This window comes from Falco cherrug, chromosome Z, assembly GCF_023634085.1.
Source record: "Falco cherrug isolate bFalChe1 chromosome Z, bFalChe1.pri, whole genome shotgun sequence".
Taxonomy (NCBI): domain Eukaryota; kingdom Metazoa; phylum Chordata; class Aves; order Falconiformes; family Falconidae; genus Falco; species Falco cherrug.
This window is the reverse complement of record NC_073720.1, coordinates 29,715,684-29,728,686: the sequence shown is the minus strand read 5'-3', so window position 1 is coordinate 29,728,686 and position 13,003 is coordinate 29,715,684. Positions and strand designations below refer to the sequence as shown.

The following is a 13,003-nucleotide window of genomic DNA, read 5'->3' as shown; positions in this document are numbered from 1 at the left end:
ACAGGCAACTGCACTGAAATTAGTACCTACAAAATTCAGGGTAAGGCAGCAAAACAACTATTTAAAGGATTAAGACTATTTTCTGACTTTTTAAAAAAAAGTTAGATATTAATGTTGGCCTTCTTTTGTTATCTCTTTATGCAATTGTAATAGGAAAAAATACCAACAAACCAAAAAAACAGAAAAGACAATTACTTTGCAATGAAGAGTTATAGTTCACTTCAGGGGTTCTGCTGATGTCACAAACCAGAAGAGTGCAGCTCAAGTGGCTTATAAAACAGTAAGTGCCCTGAGAACAAATGGCAGGCTTTTTATAGGCTGGAAAACCAACTATTACTATATTTTTATTTCTGTGTTCTTAGTAGAACAAATTGGTGCAGGCTACAGGCTTGAAACATTCTTCAGTTTTCTGAGAACTTTTATCAATGTCTGATATTAGGAACTTTTTGTTTACCAATGTCAGAGTTTTGTAACACAGTGACACTGCTGCCATATTTTTCCAAAACTGATGGTCAGTTGCTGCCAACGAAATCAGCCATGTTTCTTGGTACTCCTCAGTTGCAACATGTGTTTGATGTTGCATGTGTTTGACTACACAGTGATCTCATTATTTAAGTAAAGCCAAAAGAAAAGTAACCCTACACTTAAAAAAACCCCAAACACCAAAATAAAACAACAAACCAAATCCACCAAACCATCTAGTGATTTAGGTTACTGACCTGACTTCCTGAAAAGACAAATGAGTCCCAGCACCAGTGCAAAGAAGCAAGTAGGATCACCACTTCCAGAAATAGCTGATGACTAGATGGGCTTAGCTTGTTCCCTTTATTTACTTTACATGTAGGTTTATAGTAAGCTTACCTGCCCATGCTTGCTTGTCCCATAATAATAAAGCCAATACAACAAAAAATGAGTCTTATTAAAAAACATTATCATTTGGTACATCACAAGGTAATTTCAATGCAATTGGTATATTACAAGACCTAAGATGACTCCCTGTCCCAGCCTCTGTCCTTACAGAATGTATCACAGAAGAGTGTTCCACCTTTCACATCTGGGCTCACCACTATTCATACATAGTTGGCAGTAATTACTTTCTAACAGGAGTAAGTGGTGTAACCCTGCTATGACACTATCTATATAAAGCCACACTGTAACACTGCAAACACCCTGGAGACACTCAAGAAAAACAAAGTACCCTTACAAGATTCCCAACAAAGCTGAAAGGAGGCCCACCTGCAAGACATGTTGTAAAAGAAGCTGATTGGTGCTTACTGCTCGCAATTAGGGAGTTCAAAGCTTACAGAACTGACCGCCTGCCGCCTTTTACTAGCAAGGTCTTATCAGAACCCACACAGAAGATAAAATGCTATTACATCAACACTGTTTTCACTTATTTACCCCCAGCTACCTAACTGTTCTGTCAGAATCAAAACCAGCTTAACAGCTTTTGCTTATAAATTCCCTTTTGTGATGTTTCAATAGCTACTACTCTCTTCTGATTAAAGACAAATTAGAACAATGCTCAACTCGTTCAAAATAAAGTGCACTTACCTGAAATAAGCTACCTTGGAATCCTGTTTCCTTGCAAGGTAAAATAGGGGTATGCCTCTGAAGCTTCTCAGTTTAAAACCGAAACACTACAGTCACTAATTAGTCCCCTACAACCCCATGACATTACCACAAAAGGAATCAAGTTATCAAATGTTTGCAGCAGCATACACCGTGCCATAGCTTCCTGTAAGAGGCCTGCAGTTTGGCTGCATGAAGGACAACAGACATTTCCACACAGCAAAGGGGGTTTATGTGAGCCAGTCATTACACTGCAAAATATAAGGTTGACATTCTCATAGCTGACTCTCTCTGCACATTATAAATCAAGTTCAGTCCATTTAACAAAGCAGAACCTAGCACCACCATCACTATCCAGAAAATTTATACAGAACCACAACACAATCTATTACAAAACTACTATCAGTATACATTATCCCAAAATACACTATTCCACAAAAGGCTTCAACCTACACCTATGCATTAAAATGGGTGTCAAAATCTCTCCCTCTATTCAACACTATTTCAAATTCAGCTTGCAGTTCTCATAAAAATTAACTGGCTCCAGTCTCAACTCCACTAGTTACACTGTTACTTACATATACATCAAACATGTCCTGTATGCCAATTTGGAAAATTTTACATTCTTTTAAATGGGCTAGCAAGTCCCCAACCTGTGAAAAACAGTAACTACCAGAGGGCAATGCTGCACCCCTTACACCATATCAAGTCCCTTCATTATCATGCTTTAAGGGCAGATAAATCACCCAATCTTAAATAATTGTGAATTACTTTAAAGAGATTTGTATTCAGAGGTTTTTGTATGTCAAAGAGCACACTTCTATGCTAAAAAAAAAAAAAAATTAAAAAAAAAAAAATTATAAAGATCTATACCAGGGGAACATAAAAGTATTAGAGAATACCACCTGAATCCAAGTAATAAATCCTGTCCAAAGACATCCATGGGTATTAAGAGACAAAGCAATTTTCTCTGGCAGCAGTAGTCAACAGAAACTAAAAAAGTCACTGCCACAAACCAAAACACATTACACATGGCCCTCCCAACTAAGGATCTGTTCACAGAACAGAACTGCTGAAAAACTTAAGATTTAACATTTTTCAAAAAAGCTTAGTATTGTACAAAAAAAAAACACACAGAAAGGCGCCCTGCCCTCATTAAAATTCAGTAAAAGCTAGATACTTAATTCCTCTAGGCCCTTATAAAAGCATCATTGAAGTCAAAGCAAAAACCTACAAAGACAACAGGTGCAACAGCAGCTAGGCTCCAACCAGATAACATTGGTATTACTTTAGGTAAATTCTGGTGCCTGTAATGAAATAAGCAAAATGAAGCCAACTCCCCGCCAAAGCTAGTGTTGACCCCTGTGTTTGGACTGCTTTTCAAGGAGTAATGCCTGTTACAATTACAAAGTGAGGGGGAGGGAGTGAAAAATAAGAAGTAAATGCTTCTAACATTATAAGGACTTCAATAAAATGAAAGGAAATACTTCCATCTCATTGTCCCAAATGATAGGGCTGCCGGCCCTGATTCTCAAATGCATTATGTGCTGCCTAATTGTTTCTCAAGTGTCTAATCTTAGAATTTCCTCAAAACACTCATGGGAGTAGTGTTATTCACATGACTTCAGGTAAGACATACCTCTTCTTGAATCGTAATCCCTTATTACTTTTTGCTTTTACTTACATTGACATCACCAAATCTCGTTTGTGAACAGTCCCAAATGGGACTAGTGGCAATTGAATTAGCTGCAGTGAGTCACACAGTTCTCCCTGGAGAGAATCTCAAGAGATCTCTCTCCAACCCCTGCTGGACAGCCAGAGTTGATACAAGAAAAAAAAAAGATATCTATCGTCAAAGTAACAGCCAGATGCAAATACAAGAAAAGTCACAAAACCAAGAGCTGAAACTGAAGAGACTTAGGATCTCTGCTTAACTATTTCAAGATTAAATGGTTTAGGACAGTGAATATCTACATTACAAAAATTTGAGTGAATATTCCCAAAGTCTAAATGTTTCTGCACTATCATTTTATATGCACCTGGAAGGTTCTGTAAATGTAGCTAATTCATTGTACAATAGGGTCTCCATCAGCTCACTGTTTCAGGACCCACAGCATCCAAGCATATTACATGTTTTGGTATAAACCTGCTACAAACCCAAAGGTAATAAAGGCATGAATTTCTTTCACATGAAGAAAGTATGCAATATTAGTAGATCCAAAAGTAAAACACAGCAGGTAACAAACCACAGGCATTACTTTGGAATTCAAGACCACCTAGACACCCAAAAAGATCCAGAGATTATAGACTGCTTTGCCACAGGGCACACAATGATTCTAAGAACAGATGGAACAGTAAGTATTCATAGTTCCTCCAGTTGTTTCCCTTCACCATCCACTCTAACTTCTGCCTTTTGATGACTGAGTCAACCTAAATTCAACTTCAGCTAGGATGTTTTGACCAGATCCCTGCCTTGGATAGGTAGAGGAAAGAAAGGAAACTGCACCACTTAGATGTGATGAAAAGGAAATGCGGACCCACACAACAGCCACATACACACTGCAAAGCAGACAGTAACTTTGCCTTCACAGAAAAATAGTTACAGTCTGCTTTGCCCCACACATCTCCAGCTGAAGTCATGACTCACGTGTGGCTTTGAAAAGATATACTGTGAAACTGTGATACCCTACAGGCTAAAGGAGTTACGCTACATGAAATGATACTGTCAGTGATTTGTACTATTTGCTTAATCTGCTAACCATAATCAAATGAAGATGTTCAAAAGTTTAAGAACTGATTAATAATAACAGCAGCTCATCATAATTAAACCAAATAACTTACAATACTTAGAAGCAAATCAGTGTCTTGTACAACCCCAGAGGACACACTGCATTAACATTTATCAGGATATAACTACTGTCATTTCATCAAACAATGATTCAATCAATAAATGGGTTTACCTGTAACAAAAAATCAGTAAGAGTCAAACCTTCAACTAACATAAATCAGAGTTATTCCGTTCACGTAAGAGAAGTGAAACACACTAACAGCTGAGGGGTTCTGCCTTTGCATATTCATGCATGTAACTTCACAACCTTCTGGAAGGGAATCTGCAGTTTAAACTAAAAAACACAGAATCAGCAATGCTGCACCTTAATTGCTTATCCAGACACTCAGGCCAGAGACAATAAATTCTGGACACTGCTTTAGCTGCTTGTCTAGCTTCTACCAAAGACTGTCTGCATGCCAGCAGAATAGGTGGTATGCTTACACCAGAAACTTCATTGTGGAGTCATGTAGCATAACGCTCCTTTACACATGTAAAGACAGCTCACTTTAGGGTGATAATCCTAATACTCCCCACCTTCAAACCCTTACAAACATTCTTCTAGAAATCCTTATTCCTTCTCTGTAGGTATTATGGGTTTTCATAAAGGAACTTCTCAACGACTCTAACTTACAGTCTACCCTCTCACAAAAAACTAAAATCAGCACCAAGAAATGACTGGCTAACAGCTGAGGGTTGAAGATACTACAGACAGTCAAAAGGCATCACCACAAGTAAGAGTTCACACAAGTTAGGGTAAGCTATGCTGCCAGACTTTTCAATGAACAGGCTACAGCATAGATATATGATCCTTTCTAAGGGTTTTGCTGCAGGAGGCAATGGACTTCAGGAGAAGAGGCCAGATAGCTGCAGCCAGAGGTTTAATTGCCTTTAATCACATAGCTACAGCCACAGCAGGCAATGCCCAAGATCAAGTCCATGTTTGCTACCCACATAGATTCCACCACATGCTTTGGGCACAGAAAGATGACTCATGACAGCACTGATAGGTTACGGATTAAGTTTCCATACCATGACCTTTACTACAGGTATTAATCAGTTATTGAGCATCATCTTCACATTAGATTCTGGGGGAAAAAAAATAAAATAAAGCAAGCCATAATTACAAGTATGCAGAAGGAATTTGCCATATTACTGACAGGCTTTCTCTTTCCTTAAACAAGGAAAAAGAGTAGGAAAAAGGGGTAAGGTTGTTTTAAATACAAGTCACTTATGGTAAAATATCAGTGAAGATACAAAAGAGATATTGTTTCTGTGCCAACAAACATTGTTTACATTTTCCCTAAAGGTCCCAGCTCTAAATGATCCACCTTGGTGATCAAACCCTGGACTGATACACAGTAGATATTCTCTACCAAGTGAAGACAAACAAAAATGTTTACACCTAAGTGATGACTTTTACATGTGTCAGAAACAAATAAAATAATTTTCAGTGTTAGTTGTCTTATTCTGCTATATTTGCAAACTACCAAAGTTGCATTTGAGTAAGCCTTGTTTTCCTTTTTCCTTATTTTAACTTGCAAGTAAGATGTAAGCTTTTCCCTGCTGCCATTTTCATGACAAGTGATCTTCATGTCATAACATTATGTTTACTACTCCACTAGAGGATCAAACAAATAAAAAAATCAAACTGATAAAGTTCAAAAGAGGTGAAGGTACAGGAAACACTCTTTATACATAGAGAAATTCAATTGCAGCATAAACCACAAAAAATATAATAGGCATTTTAATAAGTAATTTACAAAAATGTTCTGTCATATGAAGAATGAAAAGTCTTCTGAAAAGGATTACTAGTTCACAGCAATATTACTAACCAGGACCATGAAACTGAAGGTAAAAATGCAGACATTTTTTAAAGTTGCTACAGTGCACATTCTGACCTCAACTTAGAAAGTCCAACAAAAATTTAGAAAATATATCTGCAGATATTAATTTCATATAGGCCTCTGTCAAAAACATACTTAATATAAGAATGCTAGCTGGAGCACTTTTTCTCTTCTTAATTCCCAAGCCTCAGGTGTTGGTGAAAGCATTTTTCAAACTTGACAAGAAACTCTCACAGACCACTTCAGAACTGAACAAAGGAAAAGATCTAAGGCTGCTTTGAACACACTCTTCTGGCACACGTTCTACGAAACACCACAGAAATACCAGTCTTAAAGGTGAGACACAACTCACGAGAGAAATACTGTATTTAATGAAGCTTTACCCTCACCTCTGTCAAGTCTACATATGATACACCTAACTTGGGAATTTATTTTTAAGTGCTTATTATCCACACAATCTTTTTGCTTTGTATTACTGATATATATGGCCATAAAAATCTGCCTCCAATCCCATCCTTCTAGTACACCACTTTTTCCTTAGCATAACAAAAGGACAAAAGAAACAAAGTCAAAGACAGTCACAAGGCAATTAGGTTCCCGAAGAGAAAGTGTGCCTTTATTTGCACAACAATACTAACTCACACAAGAAGAGAGTGCCCCACCCCGAACATGTAACTGGTATACTACTGAAGCAATTAAATTCCTGTACAATGTTTATTGTCTGGGTCTTGTTACTTGTTACAAACCAAGTAACACTGAAGAAATCGAAACAATAGAGAAAGAAAAAAAAATCAAGCGGAACAGTGCCATGTCATAGATCCCATATAATTTTTTTTTTACCAAAAAAAAAAAAGGTAACTTAAGTAAATAAATAAATAGAATTTATAGCTTCAGTTCTTCAGTTTGTTATTTATTTACCTATCTAAAATATTAATCTGAAGACATCTTAAAAAGTACAGAGTTAATCTAAAGTTTGGGAAGTCTGAATATCAAACATAAGCAGCAGATACCAAGGAAAACCAGCTTCGGTGCCACCTATGCAGTCACGCTGACATTTAACCACTCCCTTTACTCGACCATAACGCACACTCGGGGGGGAGCCCCCCCTCAGTTAACTGTAACTTCAGCTGGAGTTCAGAAGAACTGTAACTTTTCCAGCCGTGCGCAGATTGTTGCTCCTCCATCACAAACTTACAGGTGGGGGAAGGACAAGACACAAAACTCCACGTCTCCCCGCACCACGGAGGTATCGCAGCGCCGTCGCGGGGTGGGGAGGGGAGGCCGCCCGGCCGGGCCGGCGGGGCAGGGGCGCAGGGCCGGCGGGGCAGGGGCGCAGGGCCGGCCGCGGGCCGCCCCCCGGCAGCACCCTGCCTCGGCAGCGCCGCGCACCCTTCCGGCCGGCCGGGCGGCGCGTAGGCCTCGGCGCCGCGCTGCCGGTCCCGCCGGGGCGGGCGCGCTCGGCCAGCTGGGCCCTCTTCTCTCCCCCGGCCTTTCGGGAAAGTTTTCGCCCCGGCCGACAGGCTCCAAGACGCCCCTGCCTGGAGAGCCAGCCCCGCTGTCTGTCTCCCCCCCCCCCGCCCCCGAAGCAATGGCTGCGCCGCTCCCGGCGGCGGGCCGCGCAGGGCCCCGTACCTCGACGGCGGCGGGGGGGGAGCCTCGGCGGCGGCAGCCGGGCGAGCAGCCGGGGCATGCCTCAGGGCTGGGCTGGGCCCGTCTCCCCGCCGCTCCTTCCCTCCGCCACCATGTCACGGCGACCAAACATGTCTGTGCGCCTGTGTGTGGCGGCGGTGACTTCCTGATCCGCCGCCGCCACTGCTCGCACAGGCAGAGCGAACGGGAAAGGCCGCCCCCCCCGCCGCCACCGGCGCTTGCCTCCCTCTCTTCCACGGAGGCCCAGGGAACGGGCTCCGCTGCTCTCCTGCCCCGCCCGGAGCTGGCTGCAGCACCGGCCCGCCGCCTGCCCCCGCCTCCGGCAGGGGAGAGAACTTTTCCAGGTGCTGACCACCGCCGCCCCCCTCTCCCGACGGGGCAGGCGAGCCGCGTCTACCTGAGCATCCGCGTGTGTATGCATCCTCGCTCCCGCCCACCCCAACAGAAAAAAAAAAATAATCCGCGCACACCGGAAATAAAATGCTTTTTGCTTGGAAGGCGATTACAAAATTGCAAGCGCATGTTTTGTGCTACTCTGTTTCGACGCCTGCTGCAAGGCGGCGGGGGAGGCGGCGGGGGAAGACATGATTTCTGCAGGGAAAACGGGACGGGGGGGACGAGAAGCTATTTTGGGAAGTAAATCGCGACACCTTTACAGCAGGAGTGACTGACTGCACAGTTGAAAACAGAGTCTGAATAGCAACAGGAGCCGCAGCCTGTCGGGCGAAGCCTCAGCCCCCACCTCCTCACCCCTCCCGGGTGTGTGTAGCGCTTGTGACAGGCAGGCAAGGAGATTATCCGGATCATGGCCTCCCCAGCTCTGCCGGGTAACGCTGCTACCCCCACAGGCAAAACCGCTCCCCCACGCACCATCTTTCTCCCTCTTCTTGTCTCCCCACTTCCCCTTCCTCGCCCCATTCTGCGCCAGCGCGCACCACGGCGGAGAAACGACCCCACCGCAACACGCTCTCCCGCCGCCGGACACCGTGAACTTCACCCCGCGACCCGCGGCAGCCGCCGACCGGCAGCCTGCCAGGCGGCCCATGCCAGCTGGGGCGGCGGGAGAGGCCGCCCCCGGCCCGCCGAGCTGCCCCGGTAGGGGTGCGTGTAGGCTGTCGCTCCCCCGGATCCATTTCTCTGCCGGTCGCGTCACCCGCAGCCCGTGACACGACTGCTCGGCGGCACGGCCACGGGGTGCCACGGGCTGGTGGCTGCCGCCGCGCCGGCCCGCCGGCCGCGCCGCTGACGAACGGCCGCACGGCGCGGGCAGGGCTCCCCGCCGTCCCTCCCGCCGTTGCCGGTGACTCACAAGTCAGCCAGCAGCGACGCCTCGGGGGTTCTTTCCCTCCCACCCCGGAGATTTGCATCGTGATTATTCCAGAAATACCGGCTCAAAACTTTCTTCTCGCCACCCACTGGGGGATATAAATATTTGGGAGGGCCGGGCGCGTAGAAGGTGGGGAGAGGAAGCAGGTGGGACGACGGCGCCCGCGGCCGGCGGGGCCGTGCCTGGGGAAGGGGAGGTGGGCACGGTGCGTGTCGGCACGATCACCAACAATAAAGGACGGCGCAGGCACCGGCCGTGCCAGGGAGCGGGGCGGGGGGGGGCGGATCGAGCCGTAAGTTATATTTACCTTCCGCCCGGGAGGAGCGCCGTGCTGGATGTCGCTCCTCTTCCCCCTCGGTGAGTCACCCGAGTCCGGAACCGGAGCGAGGGACTAGATTATGAACATGACTTCATTGATGACAGCCATTCCCTCCTCTCCCTAAACTCCTGCCCCGCCTCCGGCCCCCTCCCACCGCCTCCCCTCAACGACGCCGCTGCTCAGGAAGCGGCATTCCCATTGGTCCGTTGGCGACGGAATGCCCGCCCCCCCACCCCCCCGTGCGGAAGGGGCGGCCCTATTGGCGCCGGCTAACTGTCGCTCAGCCGAGGGGCTGGGGAGGGCAGGAGGTGTGCGGGAGTGTGGTGTGAGTGTGCGAGCGGGCGCGTACGCTGCGGGCTCTGCCGTGCGCCTCCGCGCAGCCTGGGCTGCCGGCCGGTGTTCCTTCGCGTCCCCTTCCCCAGCCCGCCTGCGCTGAGGAGGGAGGGGGACGGGGACGGGGGCCCCTCCGCGCGGCGGCGGCGGCGGCGGCGGCACTCACGGGAGTAGTTTGGGGAGAGGAGAAGAGGTGTGGGGCAGGGAGGAGACAGTCGGGTGGGCGTTGGGGTCTCCTCTACCTGGCGGTTGGCGTGGAGGTGTGTGTGTGTGTGGTGTGTCGGTGTCTCTCAGCCTTGAAAAAAAAAAAAAAGGGGGGGAGAGGGGGAGGCATGTACGGGCGTTGTCATTCATCCCGAAACTTGCACCCTCTGTTCCCGGTTTCCGATGGCGGAGGGTGCCGTCCTGGACGAGAGGAGGCTGCCGAGAACATTCCAGCTGAAGCGGCCTGTCAGGCGGGCGCGGGCCTCGGAGTCCGGGCGGGGAGGCAGCGCCGGGGCTGGGAGCCGCTGCCCACCGCGGGTCTGGGGGCGGCTCCCGGAGCGGTCGCAGATGCAGTTAAGGCTGTGTGAAGAGCGGAGTTGGATCCCTTGCCTCTTAGGGACAGGAAGGGTAAATAGCGCAATTATGTTGGTTCTGTATCGCTTGCCTCTATCCTCTGAGCTTTTCCACAGTTGGCTTAGAAGTACGCTTCTCAGCTCCGTGCCTGGTGTTGTAATTTTTTTTATTTTTTTCTTTGTCTGTGCCGTAGATCGTTTACATGATCTGCAGCCAAGCGCTGCAGAGCTCTCACGTTGTTTGTAGAAACTCTGTGCCTGTTTGTGTAATGAACGGCCAAGTTCTTCGTTAAAGTAATGGGCCCGCCAGTCTGAGAGGTTTTTTTGAACACCAGCTGTAGAGTCGACCTTAAAAAAAACCCAGACAAGACAGGAGCCGAACTCCCTTACGTGGTGTTATATGTAATCATCATTTTTTTTTTTATCATGTCATACGGGAGGTATTTGCTATTCCGAAGGTAGTGTGACTCTTACTGTGCATCTCACTTTGCGCTGCGGAGAAGAAAACGTGAAGAGGAACCTCACTATTAAAATCGGTAGCTGCTACAGATGCTTAGGTGACAGTGTTTAACGTGAAGTCCCTCTGTTGTGGCGGGGTGGAGTAGTTAAGGACCTGAAGTAACGCTGGGAGCACCAAATGCACCTTGTTGTCATTAAGTAACAGCTATTGTTTACGTGGTGTTTAGCTTGGGGCTTTTTTTATTGGTTGAATAGGAGCAGTAATCACCAAGTTACAATGCTGGCTCTGCAGTGCTAATTACTGTTACTGTAGTTTTCCAAGGTGTTATTACTTAATCGTTAGCTTCATCTTATTTGTTATGTAAAGTGACTACCAAAATGCTGAAGGGTGTGTAAGAATTACTGCTAACTGAACAGCACTAAATATCCAATAAATAAATAAATTAAAAGTCTATGTTTTCAGTTCACCATTGTCTGTGAAAAACACTTAACTTGGGAACAAAATCAAAGAGATGGAAATGTTCAAATCTGTGTATACAAAATAGCCAATATCATTACGTAAAACTTTTGAGTCACGAGTTAGTTATAATTTTGGTTTTAGCTGTGTCTTAAACTATGAGTTCTAACCCGGTGTCTTAAAGATAAAAGAAAGTAGTTAACAATCTTGGAAAAGTACACTAATGGAAATTAAAAAGATAAAGGGATTCTTCCTTCGTTTGTTTTTTTTCTTACCCCCCCCTCTTCATACCCTACTGTAACTCTCACTAGGAAGTCTTTACCCCCTGCTCCCCCAGCTCCATTCCCCTGAGTAAATCTGAGGGCTTTTTGCCTTTTTCTAGAAGAGAAAGCAAGCCTTAAGCAATGGAGGGAAAGCTTACTTGCAAGACAGCTCAACTGCTTGTTGGACTCAGCCATTCTAAACCAGGTCAAGCCATTCTTTTTGGTAAAAGGCACGCAGACAAGGAAAAAGAAAAACGAATGTTTTATTTTAGGCAAAATATAGAATGTTCATGGCTTTTGGATAAATGCACATATGTTTAGTTAATTATGTTTATTTTGGGAAGTGACTGCAGCAGCCAATTTTATTTTGGGGCAACAAAAACTCCAGTTGAATAGGCATGTTGCTGATGTCAATCAGAAGAGGTTTTCTCTTGTATTTTAATGAAGTATCATTTAATCTCATTATAACCTGTACTGAGAGTTTCTAAGAAGTGTTATTTGTCAAGGCAGGCATGTTCAGCTGCTGTGAAAGTGCTGAAATTGGTAGGATCATTAAGGGCTCACTATATGAGACTTGGGTGGCTGAAGCTTCATGCATAGTGAATATACAATCATGGTGCATGTGCTAATGGATGCCCCCCCCCCCCCCCCCCCTTGGTTTGTCTAGCTTAGCAAAAAGAAAAAAATGAGTACTCTTAACTGAATTAATGCTTTGGATGATGCTGACAACAGTAAAATTGTGCATAAAATTTTCAGACTAGATAAAGTACCACAGTGAGAAGAGGTACCATTTTGACTTGCTAGATGTCATGTTGTAGAACTAAAGAACATTGAGAACATTGTTTATGTGAGGAATGATGCCAATATATTTAAAACTGTGTAGAAGCCCAGTGTATTAGTGGAACTCTTGCAGGGACACTCACACCATAAGAAGGTCATTACGGTCAGGGAGTTGCAGATGTTTACAGCAATCTCGCCATTACCACATGGAGACTCCTGCTGTAAGAGTTTGTGGTGGTTTATCTCGGCTACCAAATCTCTGCCAGAGGTTGGTTGCAGCCACAGCAGCAAAAATGGCTCTTTTCTTAAGTGCTTCAGCCAGTTCATAGCAAAGTCCAGCTGCTCTAGTTTAGGTAGCCAGTGAAAATGGGTTTAAATTAGAACATTCCATGAGAATAGCTTTGTGCTCAGGTTTCTATATAAATACCAAAACAGAATAAAAATATTTTAAGTGTGCAGAGAAGTCATAAGTAAGTAAACTTAAGACTTGTCTTACAGAAATGTGTAATGTTTTTGCTTGTGTCTACTGCTTTGGTGGATAGTATTCGCCCCCAAAAAAGCCAAGAGAAAAAGCTTATTTGTTTGAACTTTAATCAAAGCCTTTAAAGGTGA

At 45.3% G+C, this 13,003-nt stretch overlaps 1 protein-coding gene across 5 annotated transcripts in view; it reads right to left on the bottom strand.

Moving 5' to 3' along the window:
• SMARCA2 (SWI/SNF related, matrix associated, actin dependent regulator of chromatin, subfamily a, member 2) overlaps positions 1–9,686 on the bottom strand; it is a 120,048-nt gene extending 110,362 nt beyond the window's left edge. The window contains exon 1 of one of the 5 annotated variants that reach the window (XM_055698385.1): positions 9,531–9,686. The gene's annotated coding sequence lies outside the window, so the exon portion shown is untranslated. Of the gene's footprint in view, positions 1–7,878; positions 8,141–8,293; positions 8,311–9,205; positions 9,331–9,530 lie in introns of those variants that run through there. The other 4 variants (XM_055698389.1, XM_055698387.1, XM_055698388.1 and 1 more) reach the window with 4 other exon arrangements.
• Positions 9,687–13,003: the final 3,317 nt, after the last annotated feature.